General features: G+C 40.1%; 1 protein-coding gene across 4 annotated transcripts in view; it reads left to right on the top strand.

Annotated features, from left to right (window-relative positions):
• Window positions 1-7,975: 7,975 nt before the first annotated feature.
• Window positions 7,976-18,240, top strand: part of slc20a2 (solute carrier family 20 member 2) — a 47,668-nt gene continuing 37,403 nt past the window's right edge. For 3 of the 4 annotated variants that reach the window (XM_062998920.1, XM_062998919.1, XM_062998925.1), the window contains exons 1-3: window positions 7,976-8,168; window positions 8,343-8,485; window positions 8,594-8,660. The gene's annotated coding sequence lies outside the window, so the exon portion shown is untranslated. The remainder of the gene's footprint in view (window positions 8,169-8,342; window positions 8,486-8,593; window positions 8,661-18,240) is intronic. The other variant, XM_062998921.1, reaches the window with a different exon arrangement.

The raw sequence follows: 18,240 nt of genomic DNA, 5'->3' as shown, positions 1-18,240 counted from the left end.
AACTACAGCAGCTTTACTTAACTTATAGTTAACTTATAGAGTAAAAAGCTAAAAATGTTCGTAAACAGAGATGCTTCAAGGCTATTTTAGTACCTTCATGTCCATGAATAAATCATACAAAACAATGTTATCATTTAACAACAATGTCTATTGCTGTTCCAATGCTATTCCAATGTCTTTCCTCTAATATGTACACATACATAAAGACACACCATGTTGTTTGCATGTGAACTCTCAACACGTGATCTGTTGTGTAATTCCACCCTACTTTTGCATCCTGTGGAGCAGCAGAACATACCTTGTGATAGCAACAATACATTTACATAGACACACCACATGGGCTCTGGGCTAATGGGCTTTTTTATATTTTCATATTTTTAACCAGGCCTGACATTTAACACAGTATTTAATGCAGCGTTCTATACAGTGCAGAAAAGCAAATGTTCAATTACTTATCTGTTACTTTATTTACCTTCAGTGCAAGTGGTGCTTGGGTGGGGCAATGGTAAAGTATGTTAACCCACTACTGCTGAGATCTGTGGGTTCATGGTTCTAATCTTAGTGGTGTTGTCAGCCGAGCAGGTGTTTGCATGAGCATAATGGGCTAGTAGGGCCATAAAAGTTCTATTTTTTATTTATCATTCAAGCGACTGGTATCCCAAAAGGGAGGGGGCATTAACATGTCTGTCATAAAATACCCCTTCTCTTTTAAATTGTGAAAAACAACCTATAGGCCTATTGTTAAAAACATTTATTTATTAGGATTTTACCGTCATGTTTTACACACTTTGGTTACATTAATGACAGATTATTTGTTACACAAGGTTAATCAGTTCACAAGTGTAATGTCAAACACAGTCATGGTCAAATCAATATCTCCAATTCACCTCACTTGCATGTCTTTGAACTGTGGGAGGAAACTGGAGCTTCTGGAGGAAACTCACGCAGACACGGGGAGAACATGCAAACTCCACACAGAAAGGACCCGGACCGCCCCACCTGGGGATCAACCCTAGGACCTTCTTGCTGTGAGGTGACAGTGCTACTCACTGAGCCACCGTGCCACCCGCCTATTGTCCAATAATAATATAAATAATACATTATAATAAAAAACATCAGGCTGTGCATTAGCTGTGCCCAAGGAAGGGGGGGGGTTCGACCTCTGCTGTCTGGTCAAGGTTCCTTGGACTAGTGGTGGGGTATTAGCTGAGTTCATAGTGTGTCTCTCCATATTCAGTATGGTTCTCTGTACTCCGCCACTGGCATGTGAGAAAGTGGCCGTTGGCTGCACAAATTTTGGAGGGGCTGTTTGATAATTTCAGCTCTTTTTGGCCAGTACGGAGATGGTGCAAGTGACAAGAGAATTGCAATAGGGGAATTAGCAGTGATTAGTGATTAGAAAATAGGGAATTAATTTTAATATTCACCATATATGTTTAGTGGGATTTAAACCAGGCCATAAAAGCCTTTTCAAATATTTTAAGAAACCAAATCTGGGATACATAAATAGAACGGGGGGGGGGGGGGCAGATGGATGGACGGACAGATAGACAGACAGACAGACAGACAGATAGATAGATAGATAGATAGATAGATAGATAGACGGACGGACGGACGGACGGACGGACGGACGGACAGACAGACAGATAGATAGATAGATAGACAGACAGACAGACGGATAGACAGACAGATAGATAGATAGATAGATAGATAGATAGATAGATAGATAGATAGATAGATAGATAGATAGATAGATAGATAGATAGATAGATAACGTCCTCTTTTTCCCGGACATGTCCTCTTTTTGAGACCTAAAAAATGTGTCTGGCCAGGCTTTTTAAATCACCAAAAATGTCCAGGATTCGGCTTTTCTAGTCTGCACTCGCTGTTTTGTGTGTATGTTTTTGCATTAGCTGGTTTTTAGGACTTTTTAGGAGTGCATCTGTTTTGTTAAAATAAGTCTGATTTTCACGTGCACATACTAACACAGAGGCTCTTGTCAACACCGTGATGGCACTGCATTCTGTGGAAATTGCTCAGCAAGCACTAGAGAACACATCTTACTGCTGGGTTTCTACTGATGGGAGCAAGTAATATAAGTGAATCAAATTAAAGTTAAAAACACTAATAAGTTGGCTGATACGATTGTACAATACATCAAAGAAACTAAAAAATAAAGGGATTTTTATTTATAGGTGACAACTGTTCTTTAATTTGTTGCTATTATTTTTAGGGCTTAACTCTGTATGTGAAGGAATAAGATTATCTGACCATAAAGGCCCTTGTTAAAGTTTGTTTGTTTATTAGGATTTTAACGTCATGTTTTACACTTTGGTTACATTCATGACAGGAACCGTAGTTACTCATCACACAAGGTTCATTACTTCACAAGGCTATATCAAACACAGTCATGGACAATTTAGTATCTCCAATTCACCTTATGCCAAGTTCACACTACACGACTTTCCCAGTCGTCAGGTCGCTGTACAGTTCACACTACACGACTGAATCTCCTGCACTCGGGAGTCTTTCAGTCAGTGTATATTTCACACTACACGACTGATCGGCGATCGGGGGTTTCACACTACACGATCCATCACCAACTGGAATCGCAGGTGAGCTTCTCTACGTTTAGTCACGAGAACAAACACGAGAAGTGACCAATGGTTTAATGATACCACGTCCAAAAATGCACGTCAACAAGTAGCGAGTGATCAAAGTTTGTGAGCTGATGTGCAGCGTAAAATCAAAGAGGAAAATAAATGAATCTGAGTGGATTGGCAACACAAACAGTATAGATGGTTCTGTAGTAAGTTGGAGGTTAATTAATAATTTTGTAATGCAGCGTGGGTGTTATGTTTTGTAGAGGACCAAATCAGAATACTGTAAAACGTGTGTGTGCCGGTGTATCCTGATATAAACTATATCCTCTCCTGCATTTCCCCTCACGCTGTATCCTGCGTTCTCATTGGCTGTTCGACATGTCACTCATTTCCAGTCGTACATCTGAGATCAGATATCTGGCTTGCTAGAAAACTCGATCCAGTCGCCGAGCGGTCGGCGAGCCGGTCGGGTCGAGTTGTTGGATAGTTCACACTTAGCGACTGAGAGCCGAGTTTTGATCGCCGAGCGAACGCCGAGTTGCTTCCGACCCGGAAAATCAATCGCCGACCAGCCACCGAGCGAAATCTGGCCAAAAATCGTGTAGTGTGAACTAGGCATTACTTGCATGTATTTGGACTGTGGGAGCACACCCACGCGGACACGGGGAGAACATGCCAGGGCCAGTGATAGCTCAGTGGTTAAGGTACTGGACTAGTAAACAGAAGGTTGCCGGTTCGAGCCCCACCACCACCAAGTTGCCACTGTTGGGTCCCTGAGCAAGGCCCTTAACCCTCAATTGCTCATCGTGTTCCACTCATTGTGTAAGTCGCTTTGGATAAAAGCGTCTGCTAAATGCTGAAAATGTAAATGTAAATGTAAACATGCAAACTCCACACAGAAAGAACCCGGACCGCCCCACCTGGGGATCGAACCCAGGACCTTCTTGCTGTGAGGCGACAGTGCCACCCCCTGTTGAAGAGCAGCTGTACATTTATTAAAGTTCAGTAACACAGCTGGATGGTTACTGACTCATTTGTCAACTATTTAATGCCAAGTTCACACTACACGACTTTCCAAGTCGTCAGGTCGCTGTACAGTTCACACTACACGACAATCTCTTGCACTCGGGAGTCTTTCAGTCGGTGTATATTTCACACTACACGACTGATCGGCGATCGGGGGTTTCACACTACACGATCCATCACCTACTGGAATCACAGGCGAGCTTCTCTGGTCTCGCTTTTTTTCTTTCTTTCTTTTTTTTTTTCTTTACAAAAACACACGTGAGAAGTGACGAGAAGTTTAATGATACCACGTCCAAAAAAATGAACGTCAACAAGTAGCGAGAGATCAAAGGGTTTGTGAGCTGATGTGCAGCGTAATATCAAGGAGGAAAAATAAATGAATCTGAGTGGATTTGGCAACACGAACAGTATATGGCTTGTTCTGTAGTAAGTTTTGCAATGCAGCGTGGGTATTATGTTTTGTAGTGGACGATCAAATCAGAAATACTGTAAAACGTGTGTGTGTCAGTGTATCCTGATATAAACTACTGTATATTAATTCATTAAGCCCTTGTCCCCTGTCCTCTCCTGCAGAGCGGTAGAGAGAACAGAGTGGCGACACTCCCATAGGGAACCGTTGGAAAGGGGGCGGGACATATTTTCTGCGCAGCTTCCGGGTTGTTGAGCTCTGTATAGTTCCAAACATCCCATAGAGCCCCATTCATTTTCACTACTTATCAAGCATTTTTAGCTGTTTGTTGCTTTGTTTTAAAAAAAAATAATGAATTTGATGTCATTAATATACTTAATACTGTTATTGTTTAGCATTTGCTCAGCACTAAATGTTACATGTTTATCTTAATTAATAGGTATAACTGAATTTAGCTGAGTCAGTTAAGCTAAATTATTGACACGAGTCTTTTCACCTAAAATTGATTAATTAAAAGTTGATTAATCAAGAGTCTTGTTACAGAAATGATAATAAAACATCAGAGCCATAATAAATCATGCTACTTTTACTTTCATACTTAAGTACATTTGAAGGTAAATTTAGTTTAGTACTTTAGTGGAGGTATTTTTACTTTTATTACTACTTTTACTGGAGTAATATGTTACCTTGGATATCTCTACTTCAACTCAGCTACATGGTTTGTGTACCTTGTCCACCACATACATTAGACAAAATGAACTAGTGCATATTAATTATGAATTAATTCATGTATTACATGTAGGAATCAATTATTAATCACTCATGAAATAGATGAATGAATGCTATGTCATGTACCTGCACTATAATGTTACAGGTACGGTAGTGTGTTTATGAACCTGTTCATTCAGTGCAGGTAAACCTTATGAATCCAGCACATGACTTAGTGTTTAACCAAAATGATTATTATTATGAATCCTCAGGAAAGTGAAGGGAGATTAGTTTATGTAAAAAACAAAACATAAAAAATGTTTAAACTACTTAATGATATCGCATTATGTAATGTATGTTAATATAATGTACTGTGTGTTAACAAGAACGACCTATTAAGTCATTATAAACATCAATTCTCCACTTCATATACCAAATTGACATTAAAGCAGATGCAGTAAATGTAAAGGCAGGTGAAAATACCCAGAAATTGTACAAATGTTTATTATTTACTGTTTAATATTTCATTTACTGCTGCCTGTCCCATATGAGAACATGACAGCGCCGGGTTTGTTTGGAACTATTGGAGGGTTACATGAACCACGTGACCGCGTGGCGGCGAGATCAAGGAGTGTCGCAACTCTCTCTATCTACGGCTCTGCTCTCCTGCGTTTCCCCTCACGCTGTATCCTGTGTTCTCATTGGCTGTTCGACATGTCACTCATTCCCAGTTGCCCGTCTGAGATCAGATATCTGGCGTGCTAGAAAACTCAATCCAGTCGCCGAGCGCTCGGGTCGAGTTGTTGGATAGTTCACACTTAGCGATCGAGAGCCGAGTTTTGATCGCCGAGCGAACGCCGAGTTGCTCCCGACCCGGAAAATCAATCCGACCAGTCGCCGAGCGAAAATCAGGGCAAAAATCGTGTAGTGTGAACTAGGCTTAAGCCTCTACCCAGGGGCGGAGCCAGGCGGTGGCCAGTGGTGGCCATGGCCACCATAAATGAATCTTCGGCCACCCCTCCGGCCACCCCTCCGGCCCCCCCATCACCGCTTTGCCGGCAACTTTTTTTGCGGAAGCATTTCTGCACGCAGGTACTCAATTCAACAGCGCACCTCAAAGTAGTTCTCCCCCAAAACCGTGCAGTAATACACGACATAAATGTCAACCACCAACACAATTACAGAAGCAGTACTACATAGTTCTACTAGAACTATTTAGTAGTATTTGTGGCGAGCTACGAATAAAGGCGCAACCAGGCTCTGCGCGTTCCAGTGTTGCCAGATTGGGCGGTTATCCGCCTAATTGGGCGGATTTTGTTGGAAAACAATTTAATAGCAGGTAAATAACACTTCTATTTAAAAGAATATATTCCGTTTTAAGAAGCTCCAGCATTGTAGAAGACTGTTAAATGTAAAGTCTATTTTCAATGCTGATTTGGCTTAATAGTGTTGGTCAGTCTGTATCATATTGTTGAAAGAAAATTTAAATTTGTTTTCCATGCATTCACACTAGCATGTTCTCGGGTTCAATTGAGTCTCATCAGTACACACAAGTTGGCAGCCAAATGATCAAGTATTGCAAAGGAATAGCTTTGAAATTCTTCCTCATAATGTTAAGGTTATAGGCTATATTTTGGTTTTTCACTTGTCAGGGAAAATGAAGAGAGAAAAAAAGCTTATTATTCTTCGTGATGTAATTCTACATGGCACTTACTGCCTGTATAGGTAAATGAGTGATTGACCACATAAAAAAAGGTATCAGTTTCTGTGCCACCCCTGTGTGAGCAATGGTCTCAGTCTGGCCACCCCTATGAAAATTGTCTGGCTCCGCCACTGCCTCTACCCCATACACATTGCCATGGTGTCACCAACGACATGAAATAACCCCCCCCTCCCAAGCAGGCGTCCTCTTTTTTAAAAACCAAAATATGGTCACCCTAAGATGGATGGATGGATAGATTGTGATTTTTATGGTAAAAGCTTATGTATTGAGTATGTATCTTATGTATGCTTGTTTGATGTACAGCACTTTGGTCAACGTAAGTTGTTTTAAGAGTGCTTTATAAATAAAATTTATATATACTTATATAAGTATATTTATATATACTTACTTACTTAAACGGATTTCTGTTAAGCTAATTAGCATGCAACATGTGTATACTATATGTACGCTTCAAATAAAAATAGGTACCATGCGTTTTGAAAGCATATACTGGTGCAGTGAATGACAAAGTAAGAAAAAAAAACATTAAAAACACGTTATATGTTCAGATGACTTTATTTTATTATCTAACTAATAGTCACCTCAATTAAAGCAGATGCAGTAAATGTAAAGGCAGTTGAAAATACCCAGAAATTGTACAAATGTTTATTATTTAATGTTTAATATTTCATTTACTGCTGCCTGTCCCATCTGTCCTGTGCACATCCATCACAGTGTGGTTCGGTTCAGCCACAAAACAGGACAGATGCAGATTGCAAAGAGTGGTGGATAGAGCAGCAAAAATCATCGGTGCTCCTTTGCCCACCCTCCAGGACTTATACACAACAAGGACCAGAAACCGGGCAGAAAAAATTATCACAGACTTCTCACACCCTGGACACGAACTCTTTAACCTCCTACCCTCTGGCAGGCGCTACAGAGCCCTGAACACTAAATCAAACAGACACTGTAACAGTTTCTTTCCAAATGCCATCAAACTCATTAATAACAAAAACTGAACTACTGTTTACTGTTGTTTACATGCCACACTGCACTTTATACATGCTGTATAATACCGTAACTGCATCTTACCTTACTCAACTATTTATCTTACACTATTTTTATATTTTCTGTACATATGCAAATTCTGCTGAACATGTAAAATTGTACATTGTCTACATAGTCTTGTCTGTATATTGTATTGTTGTAAATTGTAGAGAGCTAACAACAGCCGGAAACAAATTCCTTGTGTTTGTAAACATACTTGGCGAATAAAGCTGATTCTGATTCTGATATGAGAACATGACAGCGCCGGGTTTGTTTGGAACTATTGGAGGGTTACATGAACCACGTGACCGCGTGTCGGCGAGATCAAGGAGTGTCGCAACTCTCTCTATCTACGGCTCTGGTATTAGCTTGTGGACTCTCTCTCTCTTTCTCTCTTCTCTCTCTCTCTCTCTCTCTCTCTCTCTCTCTCTCTCTCCCCCCGCCCCCTTCACCCACCAATAAGCGCCCGGATGCAAGGCAGCAGCGCTCAGGACAACATGGTTGCCTGACTGACTGGGTTGTGTGTTACAGCAGCGTGCTGGAATCTCAGTGGTGACTCGCTTCACCCACCACCACCACCACCACCACCACCACCACCACCTTCTCCCCCGTCATAAAGTCCAGGCTCGGAGAGAATATCACGACTTGTTGGACTTATTTCTATCATTAATAGGTGAGTAAGCTTTGTTTTGTGGACGTTGTGATTTAAATGGCCCCATGCTGAAGGTTTAGGAGCATAATTTATGGTGTGACACTTTTTATTTGAACCTTTAGCTTCTAACATGTCTGTGTCTGTCTGTCTGTCTGTCTGTGTGTGTGTGTGTGTGTTTGTGTTTGTGTTTGTCAGTATATGTGCGTCTTTGTTTACATGTGTATGAACGACGAGACAACGTGAGGAGAAACAGACCTTATTATGTTTGATCAGTCCATGTGACTGCCAGTGTATTTATCAGTTTTGGACTATATTGCTGGAATGGAACTGAATTGACGGTTTGTTCCTGTAACGCAACACGTTAACGGAATAATGGCAACATTTAGTAAAGTAAAGTCAATAAACTTAACACAGAGCATGTAAGAATTGTCTTTTTTTTTTTTTAGTAAAACCTGCTACATGCTGCAGTCTTTGAGAAAACGCGTGGACAAGCTGTTCATGTTCATGCTTCAAGTAAGAAAGTCGACATTTCTGAATAAGATGCTCCAAAACATGGCTCATATCATTTGGACTTTGTGTCTTTAAAGCAATTCAAACAAACTAAACATGGCTACTTTGTTTTCTGTTTATACCTTTACAGAAATGCTTGACTGAAATTAGCTCTCTGTGTCATGCCACACTTTCTTGAGTTGTAACTGCTAGGTTCCATTTTCATCCCTGTGTAAGACAAAACAGGACATTTATTACCCTAATTGTATTGAAATACACATTAGTTACCGTTATTTTACTTTCTGAATACAGTATATTGACAGGCCTTAACATCAGTACTGAGATGTCTGAAGGGATGGTACGATATATCGCAATACTTCAGACAGAAGGGACACGGTATGTATCACGATATGCAAACCGGCAGGTTTATATTACGAAAACCCTCTAAAAACCATGACCTACCAAGGGTGTAAATTCTATTTCAGTGCATTGGGGGGCAATTAGGGTGGCCACATTCATAGTCACAAAAAGGAGGACATTACACCCCAAAAGGAGGACGTCATACCAGGAACAGGGGGACATGATACTGCAACACACGGAATGAAACCATAACCCATATAACAGAGTTTTAGCAAAACCAATTTAAGCAAGAATTCTATAACAAATTACTGTTTTACTCACCAAATGTTTTATCTATTTTTGATATATTTGGCATTTTCACAGCGTTCCTGATCATGAGCTGACTAATTGATAGGGGTGGGCAGATCGATCCAAATATCGATATTCTCAATACCAACGTTGGTATTGGTACTGGATCGATACTAGTGTTATGGGATCGATACTTTAGTTTTACTTTTTCTCCGCTACATTCAGCACGTTTCTCCCGTTTCGCCAGAAAGTAAAGATCATGTCTGTACAGACTCGCTCCTCTCACATCTCACATGCTCACCCCGCTCCTCCCCTCCTGCTCGGCTGTGTTTTGTTGTGGTACCGTCACGTTGTTATGTTGTTAAAATCCTAACAGACATCGGTACATTGGTAGGCATTGGAGGATTGTACGTTTTTGAATACTTTGCTTTGCAGATACAGAAATACGGGCGAACACAACTATGAGTTAGCCGCTTTGTGGTGATACGCCATTATGATAACGTTGTGAGAAAGTAAAGCACCAGAAACAAGAAATCTGACCACTTTAAACAACCGAATTCATTTACAACCCTACTGAGAGCAGCTACTTACAAAAATGTATGTATTACAATAATACACTTAAATGTCATGAGAATTCATTCAGATTTAGCTATTTGAAGATGCATCTACTTTAATTATTAAAAAGTATTGGTATCAGTATTGATATCGGTGATACTGGCCCTGTATTTACTTGGTATCAGATCAATACCAAATTTTGCAGTATCGCACACCACTACTAATTGACTCAAGTAGAGGTGTTTGCAGAACAGATCGAGCGGGCGAAATTCAACCACCCAATCACAGACTAGCATTTAGAAGGCGGACCTTCTGCGATTGGCCAGTGGTCCGCCCACGATAGGTAGCAAATGAGGCTGTTAAACCAATGAAATAGAAAGCATTTGTTTTGACATGTACCTGAGCCAATGACAGATAATATTCAAAAATATAATCAATATTATAATCAAAAATGTAACCAGTTCACTCCAAAAGGAGGATTTTTAAGTGTCCGTCCTGGCGTTGCATGGGCGGAGGACTGGCAGCTGAAAAACCGGACTGTCCGACCTGAAGCCGGACGGCTGGCCACCCTAGGGGCGATAAACAGTAAAATTATTGGGTGGCACGGTGGCTTAGTGGGTAGCACTGTCGCCTCACAGCAAGAAGGTCCTGGGTTCGATCCCTGGGTGGGGCGGTCCGGGTCCTTTCTGTGCGGAGTTTGCATGTTCTCCCCGTGTCTGCGTGGGTTTCCTCCGGGTGCTCCGGTTTCCTCACACAGTCCAAAAACATGCAGCCAGGCTAATTGGAGACACTGAATCGTCCTGTAGATACGTAGCTGCTAAATGCACGAACCAGTGCATTGTAGTGCCGGTCCCAAGCCCGGATAAATAGGGAGGGTGGTGTCAGGAAGGGCATCCGGCGTAAAAATTGTGCCAAATCAGTGCGGATCATGATCCGCCGAGGGCCGACCCCACAACCGAACGGGACAAAGGCCGGGGAACAAATGAACAAAAAAACCCAGTAAAATTATTAAGAGCAATTTTTGATGATGACAAACCCCCCCCCCCCCCCCCCCCCCCCCCGATTTTAAATAGGCTACAGTATTTAAGTTGTATATGGACAATGATGGCACAAAATGTAGTGCAGCTTCAGTATGTTCAATATAGTCTTTTTATTGTAACAGTAAAAAATAAATTAAAGAAGTTGATTTATCATACTGTACTGAGGAGTTTGTATAGCAACAACATGCTGCTGTTAGGATAGCCAATCACATCAGCCACATCAGCATGGCTCAATAAGAAAGGAAGTCTGTCAAGGATGGAAAGATTTCACGATGTCTGTTTGACGTCCTTGCACTACAAGGATTTGCTGAAGGATTCAGGATTGTGTTATTGGTCACATCACCAATACTAGAAGAACTACAGGATCTGCAGTGTGGTATCAAGAAGTTCTGGAGATTATGATGGAAGGGAGAAGATTGGAACAAGTCGACCCCATATATTTGTGAAGTAGAGTTTTAAATAATGTAGAATGTGCTGGTGAAGTGAAGACGAGAATGGCAGTGGGAGTGGGCAATGGAGTTGATGGTCAAATTGACAAGGACAGTGATTGTCATCAGCTTTCTTTGCCCACCGCCACAGTTTTAGCTTGACCTCAGACCATTCAAACTCAATGGGCCTAGGTGACACAACCTGCTAGCATGCCAGCTAACATATTCCTCAGTGTACCGAAAACTGTTAAACTGCCACTGACAAACCCGAAATTGCAAATAAATTATGCTTGTACACCTTTATCAATCTTAAAAATTAAGAAGTACTTAATTAGAAATTTCTTTGGTCACTGCTCTACTTCCATCCACCATATTAGAATTTTTTCTGAGAAAAGTTGTGCCGCACTGAATGCTTGGATTGCCTTCATGACTAAGGAAGCACATAGAGCTCCCTTGTTATTCAGTCAGAATAGGGCATTTCAGTAGGCAGCATTTTGACGCATCTAAGAATTACAGCCTTCTTGGGAGTGCGCGTAGGATGACATAAAATGCTGTCTACGTAGAGAGCTCACTACGTTTTGAGACAGACCCAGAGAATGAGCTGAATTGCTAATAAGAGTGTCTGCTACAGGTGACACGAGACAGAGGGCATTGGAGGAATTTGACACATCCGTGCAGCCATCCGTTGGAAAGTGGTGTGACATGACTTGACATTGAAATCAGTTTAGTTCAGTTAATATAAAACGTTTGTAAAGTTTAACTGTGATGTGAAAAGAACTGAAGTGACTGTGTGAATACAGACTTATGGGAGCAGCAGTGACATGCTTTTCTTCTTTGCACTAGAAGTATTAAAGTAGATCAGTGCCAAAACTGTCAGATTGTGTCCCGAATGCACAACAAATAGTACTCTATATCGGTAGTGCGCTACAAATGTTGTGTCTACTCGCTTTCCATATTCCTAACTCTATACAGGATGGATTATGATCCATCATTGTGAACGATCTTTAAAAGCTGTATGCAGATCAAACAAACCCAGCTTAAACTATTTATTTTTGCTTTAATATTAAAATCCAATTGTATACTATATAGAAATCATGCTTGGTGTTATGAATGAGACGTTTTTATTTATTAAGTGCTAACATTTCATACAAAAATCATTTAACATTAAAATCCATTAAAGACCTGGCTAGGCTAAGCGGCCACATGAACAACGATTGGGTGGGATTAAGCCGGCTAGGGTCTCTTTCATAACTGATGCAATACTGACCTCTGCTGGCTGATTGATGGCGCCTGCACAGAGATGAGAAAAGAGTGCTCTCAGGGTGTGTCTCTCCATACACAGTGCTGCTCTGCACTGCACTCATCAAAGTGTAGGTGATAAGATGCATACGGCATTCTGCCCACGTGTCGGTGGGGGCGTGGGTAAGCTTCATTCTCCTCAATCAGAGCGGGGATCGGCATTGGTGGTGAGGAAGCATGATGCAATCGGGCAATTGGACGCGCTAAAAGGGTAGAAAATGCATAAAAATAATTGTAAAAAATAATCCATTATAGACTTAAAACTGATTTAACTTACTTAAAAAGATTTAGGCAGCAGTTCTATATGTTATTCTATATTATTATTCTATATGTGGTAAAACACTTGTTCTATTGCTCTTTTTTACTCTGTGCCTGCTGTTGTTATGGATCTGTAAAAGATGTGGACGAACATTTCCTTTAGTGTATGCATGAACTGCAGCCAACAGCCTGGGCGAATGAATTAATGTTTTAATGCAGCTACTAAAACAGCAGTCAAGTCCTTTACACTTCAGACAAGTCGTCCGTCATTCAGTGGGTCACTCCCATTTTCACATACCTGAAGCAAAATCCAGCATCGTAAGTCAGCTATTGTTTATAGATAATAGCTGTGCTTTGGATAAGTGCTGGATGTACCAGTCAGATCAAAACACCCACTATTTATTTAACCTTATTCAGTCATGAGAACAAGCTGGATTTACTAACCAGAATTTATAAGTGACTTCCAGGGACTGTTAATGTTAATCAAAGCCTTTGCGTTGCTGCTTCTCTTCTGTGTATAAAGGTTGTGCCACTTCACAAGTCATACTTCTAATAATGGATGAGATCAAGTTTTCCACAATATAGAGAGTGATTCATCGGGCACACTCCCTGTTGCTCCTGCTCGGACACTTTCCGTACTTTGCTTTGAGTTCCAGTGCCCCTGCCAAAGCCCTGAGTGTATCCCTGACAACACCAACACTGGGTGTCTTTTTCACAAGAGAGAAATCTGAACTTTTTTTGGTGTTAGCTGGACTAAGACCAGTAATTCTTGAAAACAGTTGAATTCAGAGTCAAAAGGGGGGTAACACTAGTTAAATGAAGGAAGCATGGCTACTACTGAGATTTTGTAATGGCTACAGAGACATGTGTATACAATCATTCAATATTAAGAATGAAAAGACATGTATTATTTACTTTGCAGTGATGCAGGAAATGAAATGCTGCTCTGTGCACAAAAGATGAGAAAACGAATGACAAAGGAGATGAACTAAGAGGTGAAGGTGATGAAAGAAAGTTTGTCTAATGTACTTTTCTTTGTTTAGGTACACATTATGTAGGACACAGGATGTAGTTTGAGAGCCTGCAAATCACAGATACAGTGAATTGAAAAATATTTTAATCTGTTGTGGATTGAATTTTGAATGGATAGAATTTCCTTTTTACCCAGTAATACACTTAGTCACTCATATTGATGATGTGAAAAAATGTTTATAGAGCTTTTTGAAAATGCCCGAGGAGTCAAAGACTGAAATCTCTATCACAGAAGGATTTACACTATTTGCACTGCCACTCCAAATGGGTCGGGTGCTTTTTGTTTGCTTTAGTTTGTGATGCGTGTCGAACTCAATTGGAGTTTACCTGTTGTGATTTGATTGGATGTAGTTTGGAAACAAACACACCTGGGCCTATAAAAGCTCACAATTTACACTTCATTGTCTGCACAAAACAATACATGAAATGTTAATGTGTCTCTGTGAACAAACTGTGGTAAGGCATAGACCAAGTCAAGGATATAAAACTTGGCACAACCTCGAACCTCTCTAGAGTTGTCCGGCCCAGATTGTTCATTTGGGCAAGAAGTACCTTGAAAAGGGGGGTTAAAAACTAAAAGAGCTCCAAAAATCCGTGCAGAGATTGGGGAACTTGTTGAATGGACTACTTTATAAATTATGCCTCTTTGACAGAGGGGCAGCACGACAGCCATTGTTAAGTAAAAGTCATTTGAACACTGGTTTGGAGTTTGCTAAATTGCCTGTAAAATTGTGGCCCAGCCAAAGCCCGAATTAAATCCCATCATACGTGTGGAGACCTGAAATTGGCATTTTACAGATTCTTGCCATCTATCTGAGAGAGCTTGAGAGGATCTGTTCTGAAAAAGGGAATAAACTGAATAAATTCAGCTGTCTACAGCTAGTTGAGATGCAAAGAAGACTTACAGCTGTCATTGCTGCCACAGGGCTTCTACAAAGTATTTAATTAAGGGTCTGTACTTTTGTTAATAAGAGATTTCAGTTTTTTATTTAATACATTTTTGAAAGGGCTCTAAAATATGTCCTTATGGCAAGGTTAGGGTAGACTGATGAATAAAAACATGAATTAATTCTGAATACTGTCTGAATCCATTGAATAAACTTCTGAAACAATGTTAACAATGTTAAGTGGCCATGGTCTAACCTAGATAACACTCACCAAAGTCTGTTACAATAAAAGCTACAATAAAAGCTGCTCAGAGGAGGAACAATGAAAATGGACTCATAAAAACTCTCTAAACTCTATAAATTACTGTCAACTATACAGTATATGGTTATATACATATATAGAAATGTATATATATATTTATGTGTGTATATATATAATAATGCTAACCTAACATACTTTAAACTGCTGGTGTTTTTAATTCATTCACATTTAATATATATATATATTTATATATTTTTATTTAATTTAATTTTTTTTTATATGCATTTTTCACTATTTTCCTCCCAGTCTAGTCGTAACCAATTCCTCTACTGATTCTCACAGTCTACTTTATACTGCAATATGTACAGGACATACAAAGGATTGAAATTACGTTACTCTCAGACCCATGGTGCAACAATAAAAATTAAATAAACACTAAATGTAAAATATATGAAAATATAATAATAAACTCACTAAACGCAAAATATATACACAATGAAACATTAAATATGAAAAATATAGGTCCCCGATATTAACGTCCGAAACAGCAAAGTGACATAAGGCACCTAACAGATGCTGACCTCCACTCCAGACCAAGGAGAGCCGTGACACGTGTGCAGTAGCCGACTGCTTTTCACCTTCATGAGGTGGTTCATATTGAGATTTGCATTGTGCACAGAATGTCACATGCTGATCTCCATTATCCTCCGTCTCTGTGCAGTTGCCATAGACTGGCCAGCAGAGGTTGTTATTGCAGACAAGCCATTGTTGTTTGTGTAGGCATCCGACCTGCCAGTAGCAGAGCTGAGATTTAAACTCTCAAGTTGTGCTAGTGTGTTTTACCTCTGTGCCACCCAGCACCTACAGTTAATATTTCAAAACCTATTAATGTATATATTGCGATAATGAGGGACAGTACTCACAGCAGTGAATTCTGAAAAACTAAACATTTGGACATATAAACACTTTTAGTGTTTTTGTATTGTTAGTATACATATCTTGTAAAGTTTTGGCTCTAATTTTATCTTGTATTACTATCATGTGTGGCTGATCCAGTTAAGAGTCAGGTTCATCAGGCTGAGTTTACAGTTTAAGATGCCTAGGTGTTAAAAACCTGTTTGTAAAACCTGTCAGGTGACAGCAGAACCCAAGTATTCTGTCTGTTTGTTTTTGTGTGTATAAGGCATTCAGAGTATTTCTTCATCTTCAGATGATCACAGTGCACGACTGGTTTAAGTGGTGATCCTACATTATTTGATTAGGCACCGTTAATTCAAGCTTTACACCGGATTTGTGGTTTACTTAAAAACCACTGGCACTTGTTACTTATTAAAAATATCTTGATTATGGGTGATGGGTGGACGTTAATGGAGGTATACATTTTTCCCCCTCTGAGTGTGTGATTCTTTTAGAATGTACACCGATCCGCCATAACATTAAAACCACCTCTGTGTTTCTACACTCACTGTCCATTTTATCAGCTCCATTTACCATGTAGAGTCTACAATTACTTACTGTAGTCCATCTGTTTCTCTGGATGCTTTGTTAGCCCCCCTGCTTTTATGCTGTTCTGCAATGGTCAGGACTCTCCCAGGACCACCACAGAGCAGGTATTATTTAGGTGGTGGATCATTCTCAGCACTGCAGTGACAATGACATGGTGGTGGTGTGTTAGTGTGTGTTGTGCTGGTATGAGTGGATCAGACACAGCAGCGCTGATGGAGTTTTTAAACACATTACTGTCACGGCTGGACTGAGAATAGTCCACCAACCAAAAATATATCCAGCCAACAGCACCCTGTGGACAGCATCCTGTGACCACTGATGAAGCTCTAGAAGATGACCAACTCGAACAGCAGCAATAGATGAGCAATCATCTTTAACTTTACATCTACATGGTGGACCAGCTAGGTAGGCGTGCTAATAGAGTGGACTGTAAGTGGACACGGTATTTAAAAACTCCAGCAGCGTTGCTGTGTCTGATCCACTCATACCAGCACAACACACATTAACAAACCAGCACCATGTTAGTGTCACTGCAGTGCTGAGAATGATCCACCACCTAAATGATACCTGCTCTGTGGGGGTCCTGACTAGGCTAAAAAGCAGGCTAAAAAAGCATGCAGAGAAACAGATAGACTACAGTCAGTAATTGTACAACCACAAAGTGCTTCTATATGGTAAGTGGAGCTGATAAAATGGACAGTGAGTGTACAAACAAGGAGGTGGTTTTGATGTTATGGCTGATCAGTGTATGTATTGAGTTGGGAGGTGACTGTGCATGGACAGCTGGCCAGGCTTTTCTCTACACTGACTATGGCAGAACTATTTCCAGCACTTGTGGGTCATCCTGCCATTTGGGAAGATAACACCCTGAGTAACCAAAAGAGTAACAGTAGATACTTGCAAACATTTGAAGCAATTGATTTAAGCACCAGGTAATTATTGGCAAGGGGCAAAAATGTTTGTGGTAATTTAGCTTCCTAAATAACAGTCCTTCTTGCAACCACTACACTTTTACAATAGACACACAATGTGGCATGCAGGCTGTAGATTTACTGTTGTTTCATAAAATTATCTGAACAGTTGAACAGGCTTATATATCTAAGTTTTTGTATAAGTGTTAAATGACAAGTTTAATAAGCATCAATGCCACTGTGCATTGGATACCAACAAAAGTTTTGAATTCAAAGTGTTTACATGCAATCAGTATTCTGATACCTCAAGGGCAATTTGTGTCTGTTTATATTTGTCTAAAATATTTTAAGCAATATTTCCAGTTCATAAGTACTTTTAAACACAGTGCAGAATAAAATCCCTTCAATATCTTTTGCCCTGTTACTGGTGGGACATTAACAAACAAATTAGAAACTCTGTACTGATATAAGCTTGTGACTACTTGCTATGTATTATGTACCTTATTATTTATTTATGATTGACATGTAATAAAACTAAGTGTTAGTGGGGTGTGAGTTCCCTTCCTTTTTATTTTGTGTTTGCTTGTTAAGTTCTGCACAGCATTTATTCTCTGTGTTAGTAATTTCTGTTATTTAAGCATTAATCGATACACTAATGGACTGGTTAGTTGGTTGTTATTGTTACCAATGGACAATTCAGACTCAGTGGTCACAGCCTGCATTACCTGGTCAGTAGGAAGTTGGGACATCACTGCCTGTTTTGGTTTATTTATTCATT

Source organism: Trichomycterus rosablanca, chromosome 7, assembly GCF_030014385.1.
Source record: "Trichomycterus rosablanca isolate fTriRos1 chromosome 7, fTriRos1.hap1, whole genome shotgun sequence".
Taxonomy (NCBI): Eukaryota; Metazoa; Chordata; class Actinopteri; order Siluriformes; family Trichomycteridae; genus Trichomycterus; species Trichomycterus rosablanca.
Note: the sequence above shows the minus strand (reverse complement) of the source record. Positions and strands in the feature narration are given on the sequence as shown.